The following is a 13148-nucleotide window of genomic DNA, read 5'->3' as shown; positions in this document are numbered from 1 at the left end:
TGAAGGTAAAAAGAAATCAATATGGATTGAAAAATTATATCATTAATAAAACTATAATATAACAAAATTCAACAATATCTAACAAAAATCTTATTTTTCTTCATTTCTACAAAGATATAAATTAAATGCTAGAATTAATTAGAAAAAAGAAAAACCACACAATATACAATATTTACCTACGATAACGACAACGATGTTAATTTGTGTGCGCGTGTAGTAACAATGCATCTTGGGCTGCGGTGCTACCAGCCCAAACTAAATCACGCGTTACCCCCTCTACGTTATCCCCACTAGGTAGCGGGTTGGTGCGTTCTGCATTGAATGCAGCTCAAGCGTGGAGTGTACTTGGAAGTATGGAGACTGGCCCTAGCCCGCACAGCAATTTGACTATTGCAGGGGTCGGCAAACTTCCGCTCGCGAGCTACATGCGGCTCTTTGGGAACGTACATGTGGCTCTGTAGTAAAGTTGAAAATGAAAATAAAACTATCATTAGTTTCATTTATAAACTTTTTAAAGGATTTTATTCACATATTCAATGATTTTCAATACTTGGAATAGTCTTCCGGACTCGTATCATGAGTTGAAAATATTTGCATTTGCTGTTCTCAGTATCTTCGGGTCTACATATTTATGTGAGCAATCGTTTTCTACCATGAATATCATTAAATCTAAATTGAGGAGCCAAATTACTGATGCCAACTTGGAATCGTTTATTATAACTTATAATACAATGTATAATATTAAAAATTAATATTATAACTCTAAATTTTTTTTATTCGTAAAAATATATTTATGACTCTCGAATAATTTTTAAATTGTTGTGAGGGACAGGTTTGGCTCTTCCGTCTCAAAAGTCTGCCGACCCCTGGACTATTACAAAATACAACTACCGCTACAAGATGAATTATATAAAATACTGTCGTACGGTATTGTGTTACAAACAAGAAAATAACGGTGTTTAGATAAATATATAAAAATTTAAGAATGGCGATAATAAAACAGGAACTTTCATTTTATACTGATGGGGCTACAGCCATTATGGACGAGCCGCCACTGTTGAACACCCTTCATCACACCTATTTACAAACAAGTTAAAAGAAATCCAATCAGTACTAACGGACTACTTTGTTAGTTTTCGACGAAATCAAAGCGGGGAACGTTCTAAACTTACCTGTTACAATTTCCAAAAAAAAAAAAAAAAAAAACACTCTTTTTGAAAGCAAAATGATGATGGCAACTTTATTTACTCAATAATTACAACACATAAAATACAAAACCATTACACACGTATGCTAACAGCGGAATAATCATGAATAACCATCCTATGGCAAGACCTCAGATAACTAACTACACTGTTGTCTAAAAGCTAAGCACGAACAACATTTTTATCTGTGTATGAAAATATTTTCATGAATATAGCCGAATGCGACAAATTTATTGCCAGCATACTAATAAATTATACCAAAATGTGTTATAAATTTGACAAATTAAATTGCAATGCGTTAACTTCACAACGTCATAGCATGCTTAGCATCAAGGGATTCGGGCGTTCTTGAGGCAAACTGACTCACTCCTTCTTTAGAGCAAGGATAAGGTCCTGTTTGTTTTCGGGAAGGGAATTTCGAACAACAATGCGTCTTCCTATCGCGTCCCAAACCTTTTTTATGGGACTGAGATCTGGGGAGCGTGCTGGCTACATGAGTCGATCAATATCCTCGGCCTCCAGAAGTCTCTCCACTGCTCGTGTACGACGTGGTGTGGCATTGTCATCCATAACAATGAATTTTTTGCACACAGCACCACGAAACAATCGAACATGATGTTGAAGAACTTCGTTGCAATATCGTTCCCCAGTCATAGTCCCTTTTCTAGTACCTGCAGCTCGGTGCTTCCATAAAGCATAATGCCTCCCCACACCATGAACCCAGCACCGCCGTATCTATCACTTTCCATAACATTCTAGTGATGGTAAGCAGTACACTTTCACGCCAGATCAAGTGTCGTCTAGAATCGGCTGTAAGGAATACACTGAAAACGTACTCTATGGATAAAGTGGCGCAGACTACAGATCTTTTGGCATAACAGGCCTACTTGTCGCAGACCTCTTGCCACAGTCTGTTGAGATATCCGCGTATCTGTGCTTGAATGGAGCTGGCTTGCAAGCTGACCAGCCGTGGTTCGTGGATTATGTTTTGTTGTTATAACCAAAAATATATGCTCCGTGGTAAAGCGAGGTCGACCTCTTTGCAAAGATCTGGAATACATTCTATTGGTTTGAAACGAACGCTGCCCAAAGCCTGGATACAAAGCGATGTGAGATTGCAAACTCTTTAGCAATATCAGTAATTCTGGGGTCTTCTTCAAGCTTTCCAATAATTTTTTCCTTCGTGAAATCATCTGGATGGTGTCTGTAAGCCATTACAAGACATCCCTATTTGCAACTTTAGTACTTCACGAAAAGAGCTTCCTTCAAAGACGCTTAGCACAGCCTTTTGCATTTTATCCTGTTCAGTGCTGCCACGTAACCGGTTGAGCGCGATTCGAAAATTTGAATGTGTACTCGCTTTCTACTCGAAATCGTCAGTTATTCGAGTTGCCCCAAGCTATTTGCGGTTGTAATCTTCAGAAAAAGTGTTCGTCCTTGTGCTTCGGACACCAGTGTATAACAGATATAAATACAACAATCATTATGGGGAAACTACCAAGAGCGTCCATATTCCAGATATTTTAAACAAACTATTACTTCATCATCATCATCATACGTGTCAAGGATTTAGGCCTAGTATGGCCTGTTCCGGCTTTAGAAGTCTTCGTTGAATCGTTTAAGAGGACGTTCTGGTTTTCTTTTTCCTAATGACAAACTATTACTTGAAAACAGAAATCCTGCCAAGTCTAGAAGATACGTCAAGGGTTTTCTGTGAAAAGAACTATTTACTCTATATGTCCTGTGGACAGTGCAGTGCACACCACGAGAGGATCTCTTTAAAAATAGCAAATTATAAACGTTTTGAATTTCGTTTGAGGCAGATTCTCATTGTTTTCGTAATTGGTTTAGCAATAATGACTTTACCGATAAAATGAAATACATATATTTCACCTTTATCAGATAAGCTACATGAGTATATAATTACATAATGACGTGAAACGAATTGTCTGGTACTCAAAATTGCAACCTTAGTTTAGTTTAGTTTAAAAAATCAGTAAGATATTTGCTTCTCATTATCAACAGCAATCTGAAATGGAACTCCTACTTCACATTTTAAACAAACAAGTTCAGGTTCGTAATTAACAGAATATATTATGTTAAAAAATTTCTAAATGCAGTATTTTTAAGATGCTTATACTCTTCATGGGTAAACTCTTCACCGCAATTCTTAGGGCAGAGATTACTAAAACAATCTACTTCCTTTGAAATACAAAAGAGAATTATCACAACTAAAGTCGTTACTCATTTCCTTGCATATTCAACTGGTGACGTGTTTACCATGCTTAACATTTTATCATTACAGAAACGTTATGTACACTGTGTTGACAAAAAGTATTTGGACCCCTAGTTGTGGTAAAACAAATGCATTTTAATTGCATTTCTAGTACCGAGTGGGACCCCCTTTGGACAGAATGACAGCAACAACTACCCTTCGATGTATGCCTTTAAGCAATTTCTGATTCATAGTAAGAGGAATATTCTTCCATGCCTCTCGCAAAGTTAACCCAATTGCTGACGTCGATGATGGCCGCTGTGGTCTGGGGCAAATTCTACATTATAATTCGTCCTAAAGATGTTCAATAGGGTTGAGGTCTGGACTCTGAGCAAGCCAGTTCAACTCTTCAAGGTTGTTTTGTGGAAACTTTTTCACAAATCATTTGAGCACTTAGCAACAAGCTGCTACAATAAACTGCCTAATAAAATGAAGTCCGTAACATCAGGTTACACTTATAGAAAAAGATTGAGAGACTTCCTCATGGAACTAAATAATGCTAACTTTTATTTTAAACAGATATTATAAGAAATTAATCTAAATTTTATAATAATAATAATTATTATTATTATTTGACACCTCCAGGGAGTCAAGGACTCATCGAGCGAGGGAACCTACTCTACAACTCTCCATCTCCACCATTCAACCGCATCATCTACACCAACGCCATCTGCTGTCCACCACCACCACTACTATTTTCACAGACAATCACAAACATCCATGTCCACGGCGGGATTCGAACCCGCAGTCTTCTGGCTGAAGAGTGGATACACTAACCACTCGGCCATTTTTCTTTCGAACACCCGTATGTATTCGTGTGCCCTCATGGGCCCAGTCACCTAATTCTTTTAGTGACTGTATCGCCTACATTTTTTTTTCATAATAACCAATATGGCTACGGCTCTTGGTTACATACATTCTACAGTTCTTTTTAATCTATTTCCATTTTTCGTTCTGTATTTCTAAGTTGTTAGGTATCAGCCTCAGTATTACCACTTGGAAAATAATTCATTATTTTTTAAACCATATTGGTAGAGCCTCTGCTACTAATGGCTCACGAAAAAAGTTAAGCAAGTTTGAGGGCGGTTAGTAGTTGGAAGGGATTTCAATCGTTCGATACTGTTGGCACACTCTCCCTCGATGAGTCTTTGGACTCCCTAAATAATATGTAGTATTACTTTTTAGTATCTGCTATTATCAGTTATATTGTTCTAAATGCTTGTTTCATCACCATGGTATTATATTTTCATGCGAACTTCTTATTCAGTGTTAATAAATTCCAACTTTAATTTCAATAATAAGGAAAACTGTGAAAATTGAAACAATTTACAGTATATTTAGGATTCGTGACTGTAAGTTTCGATTGTCGCTAATAAAATTACTTTATTGCTTTTTTTGTTATAAAAATCTACTTCGGTGTACAAAGTGAATTGTTTTCTTTTAACTTTTTTACTTAGAGTAATTTTTAACAATTTTTTTCCAAATTATGGAGCAAATGATAAAATAAAAGTTCTTTATTCAAACAAATTAATGCAAAATTTACAAATTCTTAATTTTTTTGGCTTTTATTTTAGCAACTTTGAATTTTTTTGCAGTTGGAGTATACCTCTACCTGTAGTCACATGTGACCATCAAAAAAATCTGTTTCCGATCTTCATCGTTGGTGTGCAGTTTGTTGTATTCGACCATCAGGGTCACGCCCTTTCTGCAATGTCGTTGTCAACTCTCATGCGTTGAAAGGTCTTTTATTTTGCTGAATGAAGGACTCGTCTTCGCTCCACTTTGCAGCATCCTTATTTAGGAAATCAATGGGAAGTTCGGTGTTACTGAAGAATCTCAGAGTAGGAGTCACGAATTCTTCCAGTATCCCAGTAATAACTGAATCTGCTGAACCAAGTATAGCTGGATAAATTTCAGTACGTCTTCAAAGCTTCGATAATATTTTTACTTCGTCTCAAAAGAAGCTTTGCCATCGAAAAGAGCAAATGTGGTCAATCCCTCTGAAAGGTACTAAAAGGGTCTTATGAATTTTCGAATTACGACACTTGCGATTACAGCGTTTACTCCCTTGTGCATGTAATAGTTCCTTAGACCTGCAGGTCATTTAGCCGCAGACACAGCTTAAGAGAATACTCACATATTCACGATTTCTTCCTGCTCTTTCTTCTCCTCCAAATTCTTAGCCTTCTCATTGCTCTTTTCAAGATTTTTCCCATTCTCTAAACACGACTTCGACTATACCCACGACATGATTTTTCAGGAAACATCCCGGAGTGTGAAACGAACTATCTCCCTTATTGTTTGTTTAACTGCCATTTTGTGATGAAAAACAACTCCATCATTTCTTTTTTGGAAGAGACCTTTGTGTGAAGCAACGTGGCTGATATCTGTCTAATAAACCATTGTCTTTCGGGTCGCAATGCTGCTCACCGATGTATTTGCCATTTTTATAACGTAACCCAAGGCTTTTTTCAACAATTCTCTGCTATGATTACACGAATACGCATAGAGAAAATCAGTTTGAAAATTTAAGAATAGACTTGTTCGGGTTGCGAATATTCACGTTGTAATTCGTTATTTCAATACTCAAACTTCGATATGTCGTCGTGATACAAATTTGTTAAAAATCTGGGTAGGTGATGATGGCGATGACTTTGATAAACTCTCGCTAACTCTAACGTTTAATTGGATTGAATGCCTAATACAAGCAGAGGAACGAAAGATGGAATAAAAAATAAATAAAAAAGCAAGAAATTCGTCCTAAACAAATTTCATAGACGCCTTCAAACTCTTTTGTACGCATTTGCAACGGCGAGTCAAGTTGCGAGAAGTTTTAAACAGAATTTATATATAAAACATTTATAAAAACTAAAACATTTATAACATAAAAATGCTTTCGCATCAACCTCCTGAAATGCAATTTATGAAATAAATAAGGCAGCCTCTTAAAGCCTAAGTGGGAGGATGTTGAGGTACATACTGACGTGTACATTCTTCGCCTAGAAAAGACAATGCTCACTTAAAGTTGAACAAGATTGACGAACATTTTGCAAAAGGAAATGAAAGTTATAACTTTGTGTCAAAATAAAGAAGCGAGTTCCACATTGAGATTGAATTACGGAAGTACAGAGCAAGACGGTCGCTATTCAATTGACACCGTAATCGGCATTGACCTTGTCATGATCCTACCACTGCGGGTGACACACGGAACCAGTTCATGTTTCCATGCAGTTTTTCCGTGACTTGTGTTGCTGCGAAGATTTCAATCCAAAACCAGAGGAATAAAAAATTTCTATGTGGGTTAGATAGAGACCAAATCTGGGCACACATTTCGACATACATTCGAGGTCACTCATAAAAGATGAATATAAAAATTAAGTATAAAAATGCCAAAAATGAGTATTTATTATTATAATTATTATTATCAATATTAATTATTAATTATTCGACCTCTAGGAAGTCATCGACTGAAAGAGAAATGGAGGCCATACATCACCACATAAGCTGTCGTACATTCTCTTAAACTCATTCCTATTAAATGCACTCACTGCTTCAACAGGCAAACTGCTCCATTCACACACGGCTCTGTGAGAGAAAAAATCATCCCTCCTTTAACCGTACACAAACTTCAACAAATGCCTCTTTGTGTTCTCCCCAGATATTCCATATAATGAAAAAAATTATAACGCCCTTTCAAAAGTTTAAAAATCATCCCAATTTCTCTGTCTACCAGTGTTTACTTTTCCACATCGCCATCTATCCTCGTAATCTACATAACATAATTACGATATCGTCCTTGTAACTCTTTCTGGCAGTTTTTCCACAGCTTCTTTATCCCTTTGTAACCCAGGAGACCAAATCTGCGCACAATAAACCAGGTGTGCTCTTATCAAAGCCTTATAAAGAGGCAAAATGACTTCCTTATCCCTACATGTTATGGTTCGCTTCAGCCTCGCAATTATCGTCTGCTTGTATTTGCAATTTTTAAGTGGCATTTGAACTTCAACTTTCTCTCCATCACAAATCGAAGATCTCTAGCTTCATCAGTTACATTGCGCTTGCTCGAAGTGATAACCATTATCGCTTGCTCACCTTCCAGTCCATTCACATCACCCTCTAAATGCTATATTACATCAGCAGCATCTCTGATTTTCCTGCCTATCTTTGCATCATCAGCAAACAATTGAAGATCTCCTGTCGGTCTCTTCTCAACATTATTAATATATAGATTAAACAACAGTGGTCCATTGACTGATCCCTGGAGTACACTACTGGTCACCTTAATTATGTCAGATTCGTCCCCGTATAACCACTATCCAATACCTGTCCGTCAGCCAACCACATCCACTTATTGCAGTCAATAGTTTATATTCAATCCCATATTCTCTAGTTTCTGCAAAAGCCTTTCGTGTGATATCCCATCAAATGTTTTAGCAAAGTCAAACATTATCATATTGTGTCCATTCCCTTTATTTAGATGTAACATTATTATAAAATATTAACGCATTTCTCAGACATGACGTCCTTTTAGTAAACCCATGCTGTTCCTTGCAAAATATATCTTGTTTTTCCACCCGTTTCTGCATGCGAGTTATTTTCAAACTTCTCTAAAATCTTCTGTCACTCTAGAGAAACTGATAGATCAGTAATTTGTCACATCAGTCTTTACATCACTCTTGTACAATGGAACTATCATACATTCTTTCTATGTCTGTAGGATCTTTCAAGAGATGAGACACAAGCTGTATAAACATGTCCATAACTCCAAATAACAACAATACCACGTGCTTCACATAAACTGGTGAACAGTTCACTAGTTTTGTGTCTGTGCATGATTTTAATATTAATGTCTGAAATGTTGTAATTTGGAGAGCGTGCCCGAGATCAACTTCATTTGGTACTTCACTTGCAAGAACTAATGTTGTCTGATAGCACTGATGGAAATATTGTCACGAATTATCTTTTCGTATTCTAGATATTCCAACTCCTATCCGATGTGCTGTCTCGTAAAGCGGGCTTTAATCTGTTACCGTTTATTACGAACATGCACTGTGACGTTAAGTGTTTTTTTTTTTTTCAACTATCTACAAACTTCAGCTGTGCAATATCAAACTAATCCAGTGATATATATAATTTAGCATATCTTAATTTTTTATTTATCATAGAGAACTTCTTTTTTAAAAACACATATCTTCTCATGTAACAACACCATCCCACCGTCATCTGATGTACGCATGCTCTCTCTCTCTCTCTCTCTCTCTCTCTCATTGGAAATTTTAACAGTACGATTTGCGCAGTTTCCATAATACTATCTAAGTGTTGTTATTATGAACATGAATTAACAAAGAAACTTAGTGAGATTAAGTTCCAAATATCGACGGAAAAACTCAACGATGAAGTTCCTGCTGCTTGTGGTTGCGTTAGGCTTAACTGTCACGTACGTCTCTAGTAAGTAGAGTCTTTCTGTGTTCCTATTCGCCCTAGTTGACCGCAGTTTTTATAATAAATAAATATAAAATATTGAATATATTCCATATAGATTTTTTAATTCATATTATGACAAGTAGAATCATAGTATAATCACTGAAGGATCATGAGACAGTCGAGAGAGCAGAGGCCTCCACTCTTCCGTAAACACACACACACACACACACACACACACACACACACACACACACACACACACACACACACACACACACACACACACACACACACACACCAATCGTGAATACTTTCGCGATGTCTTTATCATTACAATTTGAAATGTTTTCTTTATTTGTGTCTTATTTTTGTTTTTATTAATTTTTACAGTGACTAGTAAGAACAAAACAGCCGACTGGTTGCTCAGACAACGACATCCGATCCGAGGATGGGGAAAAGAAACATCTCGAGCTATTGTCGCACTTTACCTGGCGAACAAAAAACATTTCATGAATGATGAAACCTTAATTGAAACCCTTGGGCATCTTTTGGAAGTGAACATTTTGGTGGACTTGGTAAAGTAAGAACCGACTGTTTATCATTAGTATTAGTAGCAGCACTAGCAGTGATAGTATTAGCAGAGTCTTAATATATCGAAATTAGTAGGACGTTTATCTATGAATCGTATTGACAATTTTCCTCTAAATGCATCTGCAGTCATTGCCGATACGAGATTTAGAGGGCATTTGTCAATTCAAATTAACAATGATGTAAACTCTTCATGTAGTACTCTTTAGTATCTGGTATATGCGATGAGAATACAAATCAGGAATTTGATGATGTCGATGATCTATCAATTCATAAAGTGTAAAACGGAACAGTTAATAAAATAGCTTCATCCACAAACTGGATAAGCACATTATTTTGCTGTCATGCAACTATCTTTAGAGAGCACATCTACAAATCGTTCAAACGAAAGATGGGCATCTTCTATATCTTATAGTTGACACAGGTTGTATTCTTACTTTCTCATAGAGATTTCGATATATGGGGGATATTCTCTTCACCTCAAACATAATAATTTGGCAGACAGCTTATGGAAGTGACAAAGCTTGATCAAGGCGAAGTAACTGGATTTTAATGACGTAAAGAAAAACGAAATCTAATATTTGGAGGAAATGAAAACAGTAGTTTTGAGTGCTGCTGTTTTGAAGGGGGACAACAACTTACACACAGTGGGCTAAATTCTGAATCATCTTACAGTTTCTAGGCCAATTTAAAAGTTGCAAGTATCTAGTCATATGGCCATCAGAATACTCGATTGTTTGAATTGCTGTACTGTGGAGATGCTGTCAATGATGACTGTATGTCCATTACAATACTGACTGCTTACACCGGGCGACTGGTACAAGTCTGTAATGAAAATCACAAAATGAAGGCTGCTGCATAATACGCTCAACACATGTTCAGAGTCCTCTTCAACATGTTACACGAGCCGCTCTTTGTAAAATATTGCTACTTATGTCTCAGTAGCCTGGAGAATTTATCTCCTTATATAATCATTTTATATAAGGAGATAAATTTCCTACTTGTTTGTTCATCTGAATGTTCTTTACAAATTCTATTAGACAAACTTGTTACAGATTCTCAAGTCAACGCCTGTGGCCTTGAACATAAACAGTCCAATCAAAAATTATGACTACCTCGTTATTTCCCAATTGGCCATCCACTTTGCCAAGTGGCACTCGTATCGACGTGAAATCTAGTGTATATGATACAGGAGGTACGCAAAGCATTGCTCATTCGAAGTTGCTGATCGACATGAGGTAAGACAATTGATTTGATGGACTTCGAAAAAAGTCATGATTGTTAAGTGGCAGTTGAACGGTGGCAGTATCCAGGAAATTTCTAATACTGTGGACTATTTCTGTAGAGCTGTGGTTAAGGTGTTCCAAGAAGTGGAAGGAAGTGGAAGAAGATTATTATTCGACGGGACAATCATAGACGCTCAACCTTCATCAGTTTTCATGATGAACATGGGTTGTACCGACTTGTGCAAGCTCATAGACTTGGCAAGAAAACTGTGAAATAGTTGAGCATGAAATTTAACCAGAGGAGGAATGGTATTACTGTTTCCCAGACAACCGTCCAACGTAATCTTCTACGTATGGGCCTCAGAAGTATGCGCCCAGTCATATCCAAGGTATGCCTAATCATCGACCACTGCGTGCCAATTTGCACTTGAGAGACTTCATCTGATATTCAAGACTAGAAACAACTTTCCTTTTCGGATGAATCTCGTTTCTGGCTATGCTGTGTGGACAGTAAGTGTTGTATTAGGTGATAATCTGGGGATAGAAATCACCAGTGTCATGATCCATCAGAAACAGGCATGAGATGATAGAATCATGCGGTGGAGATCTTTTCATAGACTACAACATCATCATCGTGGCTAATCAGATATGCTCCTTCTTCCCAAATGGCAAAGGTGTTTTCCTGCTGGACAATGCCCTGTGACACCTTAATTGTAAAAAAAAACCACTTCAATTTGTTACGATGATGTTACCAGTTGTGATCTCTGGTATTACATGAAGCCTGATATCTGACGTTCGAATCCTCTACCCAGAACATTTGCAGATCTATGGGAAGCATTCCTGTTCAAATGTGTTATAGAGTCCTCTGATGAATTAGTTTGTGCACCCACAATAATTCGATCAATTAAATCGATTGCCTTATTAAAATTATGTATGAAACTTAAGCATATAAATAAGAGATTTGTGACTTGATTTCTTATTGTTTTTCAGAAAATACGAAAATCCATTAACCTCTATGTAGTCGGCTTACTATATCCGGGCACTTTTAGCCACCTGCCGAGATCCACATAATTTCCATGGAAACAACTTGGTCGATTTTCTGAAGAAGTCTTTCGACATCGAAATGACCATTTATACAACTCCTATGAAAACCCTGTCTCTTTGTGTTGCTGGAGAAAACCTAACTTCCTTACAAATGTCCTACCTTCTGAAAATACTGAATTCAGACAACCACCCCTCCTTAATAGGTAAATATCACGCCTGTAATCAGTTTTTTTAGGTTAATGAAGTGCAACATATACCCAAAATAAAATATTTCGAGTGTTCCATAAGCCTCACCTTCAAGTGACGGCTTCCCCCTTGGATAAAAGTAAAGATATTAGTGACGAGTGCTTACTTGCGTATTGCTCTTTACACCTATGAGGCCACGAGTTTAGGCACCATCCTCTTCGATCCAGTGCTGCTTCTTTTTCCCCCCACCCCAGCTCGACCAAACTAGTTTATTTCGTTCTTCGATTACCATCAATCGTCATGTCATTTTGGGTCTTCCGCTCTTCCTCTTACCATCAGGAGCTCATGTGAATGTTCTTGTGTGTTGGCATTCTCAATACATGGCCTCTCCATGTCCATCTGCCTTTCTTTAACTCTATTGTGATGGGTTTGATGTTTGTTTTGTTGGATATTTCAATATTTAAAATTTTATTTGACCAATAAATTTTAAGAATTCCATGAAGACATTTTGTTTATTTTGTTTGGAGACTTCGATTTTATTTTCTTGTTTGGTTAATTTCCATGATTCACTTCCATAAATTAGTTCAGATTGAACAGTTGAGTTAAAAATTTGCACCTTTAAGTTCATTTTTATATTTCATGATTTCCAAATTTTCTGTCAAGTTTTAAATGCCTAACAAGATTTTTTAAAATCTTATTACAATGTCTTCGTTGGTACCATCTTCTGTGTTGACAGCTAATTAAAAGTGTTTGTCACTTCTACTTGATTTTCGTTTATGAATATTTGATCATTCTCAGTGGCGGCCCGTGGCTTGAAATCGTCGGGGTGCTGCAACTTTCGAAATATACATACACATTGTAAGTATGACGTGCATATGCTTGCGCGCGTAGCAATATGACACTGTGGTAAACACAGTGCTGCTAGCGCCCTCCTAAGTGCCACAAGATGGATTTTTATTATTTTTTTATACAAAATAAGAGAATTGTATAGGATTGTTGATGATAAAATTAATTATTAGAAGCAAATATAAATAAATTAATAAACATATTTATATATCCAGAAAAATGGGAGGCGCCGCAGTTCTTCAGTGCCTATGCACAAGCCGCCTCTGGTCATTATTTTTACTGTTTATTTTTAATACTTTGATTTCCTTGTCGTTGATAGATACGCCTATTTGTTTAGGAGTTTCCTCTAACTTT

General features: G+C 36.8%; 1 long non-coding RNA gene across 1 annotated transcript; it reads left to right on the top strand.

Annotated features, from left to right (window-relative positions):
• Positions 1 to 8781: 8781 nt before the first annotated feature.
• LOC150102059 (uncharacterized) lies at positions 8782 to 11930 on the top strand. Its single transcript, XR_016549004.1, has 3 exons — positions 8782 to 8928; positions 9295 to 9484; positions 11709 to 11930. It is a non-coding gene; the product is annotated as an uncharacterized LOC150102059 (long non-coding RNA).
• Positions 11931 to 13148: the final 1218 nt, after the last annotated feature.

Source organism: Typopeltis vanoorti, chromosome 11 (genome assembly GCF_054136105.1).
Source record: "Typopeltis vanoorti isolate ZY-2024b chromosome 11, IOZ_Tvanoo_1.0, whole genome shotgun sequence".
In the NCBI taxonomy this organism is placed as follows: domain Eukaryota; kingdom Metazoa; phylum Arthropoda; class Arachnida; order Uropygi; family Thelyphonidae; genus Typopeltis; species Typopeltis vanoorti.
The sequence above is the reverse complement of the archived record's forward strand: the minus strand, read 5'-3'. Positions and strand labels throughout refer to the sequence as shown.